Below are 12,452 nucleotides of genomic sequence, written 5' to 3'. Positions count from 1 at the left end.
TGCAGGGCCCTTGAGGCGGCCGGTGTCGAGGCAGCCTTCCTGGGCCAGGCTGCTACCCTGGCTGTGCCAGTGAGTGGGTTCAAAAGGTGGGCAGTATTTGGAGCCCACCGGTAGGCCAGACACAATCTCAAGACAGCAGGCTTGGCTGGCAGCCTCTGGAAGAATCCAGACTGTCGAAGCCTCATTTCGGCAGGGCTGGCTTCTTTGCGGATGCAGGTGACTGTCACGTCCATTCCTTATTCTCTGTGGAATCTGAACTGACCCTTCCTTTCCAATTCCATAAGCCTCCCTGCGTTTTTGGTTAATATGATATCCGGGGGGAGACACCTCCAGAAAGAGATGCTGGATTTCTGCTAAAAGGCCCTTGGAGCGCAGGAGACTAGCAAAATAAGAGATGTGACCTATTTCAGCCCGAGTGCGTGGAGCAGTTTCTACCAGTTAAGCTCTCGATCCCTGTTTATTAGGGGGATTGAGGTAAAACGCGAGGCAGCTTGCTTGCATTTAGTCTAGAATGAAAAGAGCAATTAACTCGTGGGCCTGCAACCGTCTTGTCAAAAGTCTAGACTCCTCAGATTCACTTCAGTTGCCTCCTTTACCCCTTCCCTGTCCCTGCTCCATCCAGACCCATCTCCTGATGGTCTCAAGTGGCCACACAGGGTGTAAGCTGAGCCATGTGTCTGTTCTAATACCCAGAGCTTTGCGCCTGGCTTGGCTTTGCCATCGTAGGTGTCCCCGAGAGCACCGATGGGTATAGCGTAGCCCTGCTGAGACCTGGGAGACCTGGCATCCTGTCCCGGAGGCAAATGCTGTTGCATCTGCTAAAGATGCTGTGGTTGGCACCGGCCAGCCTCAGGTTCCTCCAGCACCTTTGGTGTAGTTGTTGGTCACTTGTCTCCTTCAGGGGACAGTGATACTCACCATGCCTTTTGCCCAGGATGTCAAGGGACTTCTGTGTGGTTGACGGCTGCTTGCTGGATGGGCTCCTGGGAGACTCCACAGAGGACTGTAGCACCGTGGGCGGTATTGTTCCTTGGCTCCTCCACATTATCAGCTTTTGACCAGCCAGTGTGGCTCAAAGGAAAGAAGGGTCCTGGCCAAGTATATGGTGCTTACGACGCAAAATGGAACAAGGGTAGGAGGCCACGTTAACACTTGGTTGCAGAAAGCGAATGTTCGAGTACCTCTACTCAGCTCTCTTGCCCACAAGGTCTACCTCCAAGGTCTGCTTTTGACCCAGGAGGCATGGATGACGGTGGCGGCGGGGGGAGCAGACGTAATGTATAATCCTATTCAGAAATGTTAATAGATTTACCCAGAGACATATACATGATCAATATAAAAATATTTTGAAACAAAAAAAAAATAAATGAATGTCTTGCAGGACAGCATTGAATGAGGCAGGCCAGCAAGTGCCGACAACATCTTTTAAAATTTATTCTCAGTCTGCTCACTGCTTCCGGAGTGAGTGTCATGAGTCTTACCACCTAATGAGTCCCTGGCCCCCTAACTTGAGTGCAAAATCTTTATAAGGTACGTGGTACGCACTTAAATAGTTGAGCTTCCCAAGTGAAAAAGGAGTTTGGTGGCGCAATGCTATGTGAAGGTTGGAACTGCCAGAAAATCTGCGGCAAGGGGTCTTTGTCAGTAGTTTGTATCCAGTGTGCCTAGGACAGGGAGGGCCCTCGGCACTGTTTTGTGGAATTGCTGGATGCTGGCGTCCATAGCCCTTCCCCATTCTTTTTTCTTGCCTCTTTAGCATCCAGGAAGGGTGAATTTGGTTTTTATATCCTGGAATCTTACATAAATAAACGTCAGGGTGGTTTTCTCCTGTTGCCCTGCAGCGATATTTACCTGAACAATTGAAAGACATCTCTGACCTCTTCATTTTAAGAAGCTTTCCTGAAACTTTTTACTTTATTCAACAGTTGTTCATTCATGCCGTAGGTGTTTATAATTAACTCTGCTAACTCCATCGTTGGGAAATGGGGTACTCAGAGGACCTCTCTGAAAGGTGATCTGGCACCCCAGAATTTCCAAACTCCACACTGGATGGGCCACTTCCCAAGACGGGCGGTGGGCCTGTTTTAAGGTAAAGAGAATTTAACCCATGATAGGTTAGGAGGAAGCCCTAGTACTAACTAAGGTATGTTCGTACTGCCTCAGCCGCGTGTGTTACTATAATCAGTTCAATTCTAAGGAAGAGGAGATGGAAAGTTAATTTGTACTTTTTCAAATATTAGAATTTAAGAGTAGGTACCAAGTTTTTCTTCTGCATGGTTGGTTGTTTCGGTGTTTATTTGCTTATATTGCACTGAAGCCTGACTAGCAAGTGGTAGTACATTATTATTTAATCCGCTGTTATAGTGATAAGGTTGGCCCCTCTGCGTGTCATAAAGATAATTCATGCCCAAAGAGTACATAAACAGCCTAGCTCTTTTGCCTGAAATGTGATTGCTGTCACTCTGGCTTCAACCAATGTGTTGCCAAGGAGCGTCCACTTTCGAACCTGCCAGTTGACCTGTTGGGCAAACAATGTTTTTATATGGATCGTTATCCTTTGACCTTTGGTATGAACACAGACCGAATGTACTTTTGTGTAATGAGCAATTCAGCATTGCTCGTGGACTTGGCCACAGGGTGAAGAGTTTGGGGACAAAGGAGGCACAGGAGAGAATTCTTAAAACCATGTGGGATGTTTATGAGAAGGGAAGAGGCAGGATACAAGCATGGGAATTTGACTATTAAGCAAAAGTGCAGTAGGTGTTCTGGAACTCTCCAGAACTTTATCATTATAACCTCTACCTTGTCCTGCTTCTACATGAAGAAACATTTGGGAAATAAGTAGATAACGAAATAATAAAAGTTTTATTACATTAAGTCTGATTAAACGGAGTCCAAAAACAAGATTCTTGGGGGGAAAAAAATCTGGAAATGTGTACTCCAGCCCATGAATGGTAGTTAACTTGGGGGCTGGGGTGCTGAAGAGGCCGATGGGAAAGACTCCTGTTTTTTTCTGTGCATAATTTCTTTACATAGTACCTAAAACTAGTGTGAAAGAAAAGGTGATCTACTTTTTTTGTTGTTGGAAAAAAAATCCTGGAGGATCAAAAATCTGAAATAAATGCTGAGGGTTTATGGACTGTGTTCCGTTTGTCTCTACAGCCCAAGCTTCTAACTGCTATCCAGCGTCCAGAGGAAGCATAACTTAGCAGTAAAAGTGGTGCACAGCTTCCCTGCTGTGTGGCCTTCGACTGCTTACTCACCCTCTCTGAGCCTCTATTTTCTCATCTGTAACTTGAGCCTAATAATAGTGCCTTCCTAATTTTATTATTACGGGGAATAAATGAAATAATCCATATCAAGTGCTGAAAAATAACACAGAGCTTGGGATACAGTAAATACAAAATAAATGTTAGTTATTTTATTAGCATTTTTCACTGATTTATGCAACAGTTGTTATTTATAATAGAATATTTATGTTGTTGGAATTCTGCAGGTCTTTATCTATCTATCTATCTATTTATTTATTTAATTTATTTATTTTTGGCTGCGTTGGGTCTTCGTTGCTGCGCGCGGGCTTTCTGTAGTCGCGGTGAGAGGGGACTACCCTTCGTTGCGGCGCGCGGGCTTCTCATTGTGGTGGCTTCTCTCGTTGTGGAGCATGGGCTCTAGGTGTGTGGGCTTCAGTAGTTGTGGCACATGGGCTCAGTAGTTGTGGCACACGGGCTTAGTTGCTCCGCGGCATGTGGGATCTTCCTGGACCAGGGATCGAACCCCTGTCCCCTGCATTGGCAGGCGGAGTCTTAACCACTTCGCCACCAGGGAAGTCCCTCTGCAAGCCTTTTAAACGTCACTTTTTAGATTTCTTTTGCTAGTTCTAAAATTAAATCTGCCTTAAAAAAAAAAAAAAATGACATCCCTACATCTTCTGGCACAGAACAGATAAAGAGGGATTATTTTACATTTTTATATTTCTCCAGGAGGTTTAGCATTAGAAAAAGGTCTAAATTCAGTGGCATAGTTAGATCATACCTAATTAGATGATAATTAGAGGCTGGTAATTCTACTCTGAAATCTAAGAGGACTGATGCCCTGTGCTGTCCGGTACCGAGGACAGCTTGGGATGTCCTGATTTTTGCAGGAGCTGTTCCATTCTTGCTCTTGTCAAGGTCAATGCTAACCCCGCTGATGGGTCCCTGCTCAGTTCCCAGTGCTCTGACCCCCCCTCCAATCCTCCCCTGCTCGCCCCCCAACACAGGCCACTAGGATCTCGCCTCCGCTCGAAACACCACCCTGCCCCACACAGAGCCCTCCAGACGCCAGGAGAGCTGGTGTCCCCCCGTCCCCCAGACTTTAGGCGACCACCTCTCTCCCACCTGCTCCCGTCACACAGCCCCTTACTGTCTCTCACACCCCAAGCAGGCTGTCCCTCAGGGACTTTGCGCTTTGAAGGATGGCAGAATGCCACCCCAAATACCCCACTTTCGCATAAGGATTATTTTGAGCTAAAGGCACTTGGAAAAGAGCAGATGCAAGAAGGGCCCCCTGACCTCCCCTTTTCTTCCTGAAAGCGGGAGATGAAACCCCCCCCCCCCCCCCCCGTGAATGGTGCCCTCCCGGTACCAGGAAGAAAGAAACAGTCTTGTCACCAGAGATGGGGCATGGCGGTCGAGAGAAATCCGAACAAGCAGACTTGTTAAAATAATTCCTATTTTCCTTTAGTCTCCCCATGTATTGTTACTTTTCCATAGTTTCCTGTTTTTTCTCAACCCAGTGGATAAACACCCAGACCTGACCCGTTCACTGGGTCTTTGTTCCCTTGGGGGCGCCAATGTCCATGGAACAATCTGTGTGCGTTTCTCCTGTTAATCTGTCTTAGATCAATCTAATTCTCAGGCCCAGCTGGAGACCCTAAGAGGACAGAGGAAAAGTTTAGCCTCCCCTAAAATTTGATCTCTGTTCCACCATCCCTTCTCTGAGGCCTTCCTGACCTTCCTGTTTATTTATTTATTTTTTTGTTTTGTTTTGTTTTTTGAATTTTACTTATTTTTTATACAGCAGGTTCTTATTACTTATCTATTTTATACATATTAGTGTATACATGTCAATCCCAATCTCCCAGTTCATCCCACCACCACCACCCCTGACGTCCCTGTTTAAAACGGACACCCCAGTGTCCTTTGTCAGCTACCCGTTCCCTAGCATTTAAAAGTGGTTGGCATCTCCTCCAAAACTTGAAGGCTCATGGTGTGCTCATAACAAATGTCACTAAAATGCATGCTCCCCCAGGGCCAAGGTCGTCCTGTTTTCTTCTGTTGTTTGTTCCTTCCTGGTACTAGATCAGGCTTGCCACTTGCAATGCGCTCAACAAAGGTCTGTTGAATGAATGGACCTGAATGAATAGTTGTGCAATCATTTTATGCAATAACCTTACCTGGTTCTGAGAGCCAAGTGTTCAAAGTCAATGCGTAGTGGGTTCCGTTTACCTTTTAAGGTTAGTTGTCTATATCCTTGTAACGTCACACACGTCTAATGCTTCTTTAACTTCTCTATTTGGAGGATTTAGAAAGGCTGCCTGCCATAATACAGCAGTAGGAAATAGAAGCCCCAAACGGAAGCTGAGATTCTGTTCGTGCTTTACCTCTTATGCCCAAAGTACCTCTGGCTTTTCGTTGACACATGTTCTAAAATATATGTTCTACAGAATTAAAATTCAGAATCATTACTTTGGAAAGGGGAAGAGATGGTTTTCACGTGGAACAAGGGCTGCATTTAGGGTGACAGAGGACTCAGAAGAGTCCCCGTGTGTGGGACACCTGCCGAGATGCAGGGCAAACGGTCTTCTCTTCAACTTGGGGTCGTCAGGGCTGCACTTCAACCAAATATTTGTGAATGGATGGATGGAAGGAAGGAAGGAAGAAAGGAAAGGAAGGGAAGGGGAAGGAAGGGGGAAGGAAGGGAGGAAGGAAGGGGCCTGAAAAGCAGACTAGAAACCCCGATGAGTGAGTGGGAGGCTGGTGGATAGACCAGGTTTCCCAAAGGCTGCTGTTCAGGCCAGATGCCCCTCCGGCTAGGCCGCCCAAGGGGAGACACGTTGACTAAAGCAGCTGGCCTCCTCACATCTCTGGAGAGCAGGACTGTCATGAAGTGGAAAATCACCTTGATAAGTTGCCTGCAGGTGGAAGAGGTTCCCGGCCAACACCCTCAACGAGATAAAGAAACTGCTCTGTATCAGACGTGGAGAATTCGCCTCTATTGTGTTTGCCTTTTCTTGTCTGTTTGTTTTCGAAGGAGGGGGACGTGCAAGGAAAAGAGCAGAGAGGACGGAAAGAGGGACGGCCAAACAATACAGCTGACCCTTGAGCAACATGGGGGTTGGGGCACTGACCCTCTGCAGGGTCGAAAATTCTGGTATAACGTACAGTCGGCTCCCCCCATCAGGGGTCCCCTGCACCCACGTCTAGGGATTCAACCACCGTGGACCGTGCAGCACTGTTGTATTTACTACTGAAAACACCCGCCTGTCATGGACCCACGCACTTCCAACCCGTGTTGTTCAAGGGTCACCTGTACTGCGAAATGGCTTAGGTATCGCTTAGAGGTGCATCTTATGAAGCTGCAAGTTGCGTTTCTCTCTCCCAGCCGTCAGTGAGCTCTCCTGCACACACAGAGGCCTTGGTTTGGGGGCGGTGTATGTGGTGTGTGTGTGTGTGTGATGTTTGTGTACATATAGAAGTCAAGCGAAGGGCTGGCTTCCACGTGGGCACGTGTGCAGTGCAGGCCAGCGTGGGTTGGGGGAACGATCCGCACGTGAAATTAACCCAGAACTGGGGTTTGGACGCAGAGGCCACCATGAGGATGTTGGTTTTGAAAATAATCATAGATTGACGGGAGGTTGCCAAACAAGAGTGTACAGGGGGGTCCCTTTACCCAGTCCCCTGCGGTGGTTACATCTTAGGTATCTACAGTGCAATATCAAAACCAGGAAGCAGACATGGGTACAATCCACAGAGTTTAGTTAGACTTCTGCAGTTTTACGTGCAGTCCTTTGTGTGTGTGCATGTGTAGTTCTATCACACGTGTAGATTTGTGTAGCTTCATAAGTTCCTAAAGCCACAATCAAGATGCCAAGTACCATCAGCCCCGGGATCCCTCCAGCTACCCCTCTGTAGGCACACGCACCCTCCTCCCCTACCCCATCCCTATGACCATAAGAATTTAAGCCCCTTGCGAATTGGCAGAAATCTTGGGAAGGATGTTGTATTTTTCCACAAGACGGGCATGGGAGGCTCATGCTTATCTTATCTAGACATTAAGGGTCGTGTCGGCTACTATACCATAGCCCTAGAACTATGCTGATGTGACAAAGCGCCGCTGACTTCAGTCCTAAAGAGCTCCTACTCCAAAGTCCTCTCATTCCCAAAGTCTGTGTGTGGACGGCCTCTGACAAAGGGGGTGGGGATGGCATCTGAGAGCTAAACGTTGTGAGCTGGGTCCTCGAGTGCCAGGGGCGTCCATGGAGAGTGGGAAGAAAACCTCGTGGGGGCCGGAAGCATCGGGTCCCTGTGTTACCAGATTTGTTTCCTCTGCAGCCCCAGAACCATACTCAGTGTCCTGTGACAGGGATCGCTTCCATGAAGCATCCCAAGGTGCCTCTATTATGGATAAAGGATACATTTTAAAATCTAGAACAAAGGCGGCAAAGCCATTTGCCTTTAGGGACCAGGCCCATCGGTGACTCTGGCGGCTGGAGATGGGCAGGTGTCCTCTCCTGAGGGAGACAGTGCTCCCAGCACCGCTCAGCCGCGGCCACAAAGAGACAGATGCCGCGCGTCTTATTTTTCTAGACGAGCCAGGGCCTGAGCGTGCAACTAAATTCCTCTGAGTGTTAAACAGTGGCAACTAATTAAAAGAAGTTTTAAGTCCTCTTGTCAACCAAACAAAATGGTTGCAGGAACCAGATTGGCTCAAAGCCAAATGGGATATTTTCCCGTTGGTTCCCATTACTTAGTCACAGAAGGAGGGGTCGGGTGGCTGGCGCCATGGATCATTCTGAGAGTACTTGTAAGCGCTTTAGGAACTTATGAAGTCATTGTTTTCCTCAGAAGAGAGCTCTGGAAGTGATAATAATTGAACTTTGTAGAGTGCTATCAGGCTCACCACATCCATGTTGGTTCAGGCGTTCTCAATTTACCTCCCGGTACGACGGTACATGGATGTTTGTCTGAGGTCACAGGGCCTGAGAGTCCAGGCACGGCCTGAGCATCTGAACTGCAGGTGTGCACGAAATCAGGGTGGACTGGGGGCACCCCAGGGCTCTTGCTAGAGCCCCCAAGTGCATGACAATTGCTGCAACGGGGCTAACCAGAGAAAGAGTGACTTTTTCCAACTTGGGAGGGGAAGCTGGTGATTTTAGACCTATTGCTGCTTCTTGAGGGACTTTCACATGCGTTTAGACTATATTTACTTTAGACTGTGTTCAGAAGCTAACCCCCATCCCTCCCCATCGCTCCCCAGTTTTTCTCACCACCATCAAAGACAGCTCTCACCGTCCTCCCCAATGCACACACACACACACACACACACACACACACACACACACACACGCTTGCTCCCTGCATGTTTTTTCACTTTCCTGTCTCTTCACTAGTCCAACTCTGAAGCATCCATCAAGACTCCTTCAAATCTGCCTTTTTCTGTGTCTGCCTGGGCCACACAGGCCCCCTCTGAGCGCTCCCTCCTTCTTCCCCGTTCTCAGGGCTCCCAGGAGGTGGAGGAGGGCAGGGTCGGTTCCTGCAGGGCTGTGTGGATGGTCCGAGGTCAGGAGTTGGACTCTATTTGGGTTCCACAGGAAGCCACTGGAAGGGTTTGCCCCTGTTAGTGACGCAACCCAATTTATATTTTAGAAAGTTCTCTCCTTTCCTTATCTCTCGTCTCGCAGCTCCTTGCACCCTCAGGTGCCTAGATTCATGCTTTCGACTTCATAATGGTAACCGTGATTTTTGCTGATGGGAAGGTCTGCTGCGTTTCCACTGACTTGGCAGGAGAAAGATGCTAAAGGTGTCATTCTGGTGAGGGTGACGGGTGAATGGCCAGGTGGCGGGAGGCAAGCCACCCCTGGCGTCTGGACTTCTCAGGGAGCGGAAACTATTTCTTACGGCCAGAAAGGTCATCAACATGACCAGGTCATCCCCATGTCTCTCCCTTGAAAGACACGTCTGTTATTACAGCCGAAACATTTTTCTCATCAGATTACTGTCCGTGGAGATGCTCATTTGGGACCTGTTTAGTCTTGATTGTTCTAAACAGCCTGGGCTGGAGAGTAAGGAAATCAGTCTTCGGTTGGTCGAGCTTGGACACTTGATCTAGAAGGAGACCGAGATGTTCTTTCCGGATTGCAACCCTTTGCCCCGGCCTGCGTGCCCGCCTGGTCCAGCTCCTGCCAGCGGCCTCTGGGCCGTCACACCACCTCCCTCTCTGCCCCACTGTTTCTGTGCTGCAGCCTCCCTGGCCTCAGCTTTCCTTTTAAATGCCAAAGGCGTGCCCATTTTGGGGGGTCTCCTCCCTCAGACATAGAAATGGCAACTCCTTCTCAACGAAAGTGTACTTTCTCCAGTGTAACTGCTGTCTAGACTATTCCTCCACAGCACACGATTTCTGTCATCGTCATGTGTTTTATTAGCTCTTTCCTCTGAATTCTTGTTTATGAGTTTGCCTGTTTATTGTTTGTTTCCCCTTAGGATGTGGCTCCGGGAGAGCAGGGTTGCCTTGGTCCCCTCTGTCCCACAGAGCCGTGAACAGCACCTGGCGTTCATCTGCTGAGTGAACTTGCAGAGTCCAAATGTCAATGTCCTTTTTTTAAAAAAAAAAAATTTATAAATCTATTAGTTTTTTATTTTAAAAAAATTTGAAATATAGGACTTCCCTGGTGGTGCAGTGGTTAAGAATCCACCTGCCAATGCAGGGGACACGGGTTCGAGCCCTGGTCTGGGAAGATCCCACATGCTGCAGAGCAACTGAGCCCGTGCGCCACAACTACTGAGCCCTCGTGCCTCAACTACTGAAACCCGCGCGCCTAGAGCCCGTGCTCTGCAACGAGAGAAGCCACCACAACGAGAAGCCCGCGCACCGCCACGAAGACCCAACACAGCCAAAAATAACTAACTAACTAACTAACAACTAACTAACTAACTAACTAACTAACTAACTAACTAACTAACTGACTAAATAATTTTAAAAATTGAAGTATGGTTGATACAATGCACTTTTAAGTCTTGAGTTCCTGCAGTGGGCGGAGCGAAGGCACTGCTGGTGGTCTTGACCTTGACAACGGCAGACACAGCATTCGTAACTCCCCAAACTCAGTCTTCTCATTAACCCTGTGCAAGCGTTGAGCTCTTGCAAACAAACCCTCCAAGACGTGGAGCCTTCCAGAGGATGGAGGCGCAGGGCTCCGGAGTGGACGTGTACCAACACCCCTTATCCTACTGCTTGCTTTGGCACCATATGCCCGCTTGCTTTCTGAGAACTTCCTCTTTCCAGCAACCTGTCAGGAAGTTATAGACTAAGCACCCTTCAGCAGTTAGACTAGACTTCAGTTGTTTTTTGAAAGATGAATTTAGAGGTAATTTCCCAATTACCAGCAGTCGTCACATGAACTGAGACAAAAGACCGCTGAATCTTTGCTTTGGTACAGACCAGCCCTCACTCCAGCAGGAACCGGTTGTTGTGTCTTAGTGATGAACGCAGGGGATCAGTAGCTTGAAAACCAATTAGCTTTCTGCTTCTTTGCTAATGAGGGGCCAGTGCCGGGCAGAGTTTGGCTGCTTGAGAATGGAGTTCAAACAGGGCCAGCCGTGGAAGTCAAGCTAGCAGAACTGATGAAAGGAACACACTTCAAGGACGTCTGTGTTCTTAGCAATATCAAAATGTTCATCTTCATTTGATGGAACACTTCTGAGTCTGAACTGTCAGTATAGACGTTAAGGATGTAATAGCTATTGACGCCTATTCTAGATAATAATGCCTAAAGATATCACTGGGGCATTTTTTTATGGGAGTTTTACTCTGCAAGTGGAAGTTTTTCTGCATCGTTGCTATCTGCAAAAATGTCAGACTTATACACGCTAATATTTGTAAGGGGGCATTGGTATTATTTTTTCCTGCAGTTGTTTGTGTGGCATTGTGCTTTGTTAATGAGTGCATTGTGTCATGGGTTGATGTCACAGGGCGATCGATGGCACAGGGGGACGGGGGGTCACCTTGAGGCTGTTGCTTGGGCTCAGGGTCTGATTTGCTGCCATGAAGGTCTAGGAATTTGATTCTGTCGGGACTCCACAGTGGACTCGGAAGGCACTGGCATATCAATCGGTGCCAATTTCTTAATTTATGACAAAACACGACTTTTCTAGAAAGATAGACCCCAACTCTACCATCCAGGCTTCCTCATTCCTTGCAGCTACTGTGATGAGAGAGAACTGTGGTTGGTGGAAAGACAGACTGGGGCAGAGTCCCAGCTCCACTAGTGACCTCCAGCAAGATCCTTCCTTTCTGAACCTCAGTTTCCTCATTTGTAAGCTAGCCACCCTGCCTCCTACTCACAGGGCAGCTGGGAAGATTAAAGGAAAATATGTATGTAAACTTCTGGGTCTAAAAAGAAGCACTGAATGATTTAAATGAGACAGGCAAATGCAGTGGTTAAGCATATAGACTTCAGAGTCAATGAGTGGATTCCTCTTACAGCTGTCATCCCCTGAAATACGCTGCTTCTTTTTTCTGAGATTCAGTCTTCTCATCTACTAAATGGGATCAGAATGTTATCTACTGCATAGGCCTGTTGTTGCATTGAGCGAGATACTGAATGGTGATCATGGTGCCTGGACATAGCAAGGGCTCCAGTGAATGGAACCCACCACTGTCACTAGGAATCTTAGTAGTTTGGCTGGTGGAAACCATAGCAGCTATTGTGGCACCACCAGCAACCAAAGCAAAACAAGCCAGGAGGAGGTGAAGGTCGCTTGACGAGCACAAAATCGAATGAGGAGGTGGACGGTCACGGGCAGAGCTTCTCTGCCCTGACATTTATTGGTGTTCCAGGCCGGGAGAGTCTCTGTTGTAGGGCTGTCCTGCGCACTCCCTGGTGCTGAGCTGCATCTCTGGCTTCTACCTCCAGATGCAGCAGCACCACCCAGTTGTGACAACCAAAGATGCCTCTGGACACTGACCCACGTCCGCAGGGAGAGGGCAGAATCACCCCGCTTGAGGAGCTCTAGTCTAAGGGACAACTTCACCCAGACCAAGGAGAAGCCCACGGTCCTCCATAACTTGCTCCATTGCCCGCACCGCTACAGAGGCCTCCCTGCCCGATATTGTGCTTTGATCCTCCCTTTTCTCACCTATGCTATCTTTTGTCTGTTTGATGGCAAACATCGAACGACTGCTATGAACCAAGT

This window comes from Balaenoptera borealis (assembly GCF_965194805.1).
Source record: "Balaenoptera borealis genome assembly, chromosome: 16".
Classification (NCBI taxonomy): Eukaryota; Metazoa; Chordata; class Mammalia; order Artiodactyla; family Balaenopteridae; genus Balaenoptera; species Balaenoptera borealis.
The sequence above is the reverse complement of the archived record's forward strand: the minus strand, read 5'-3'. Positions refer to the sequence as shown.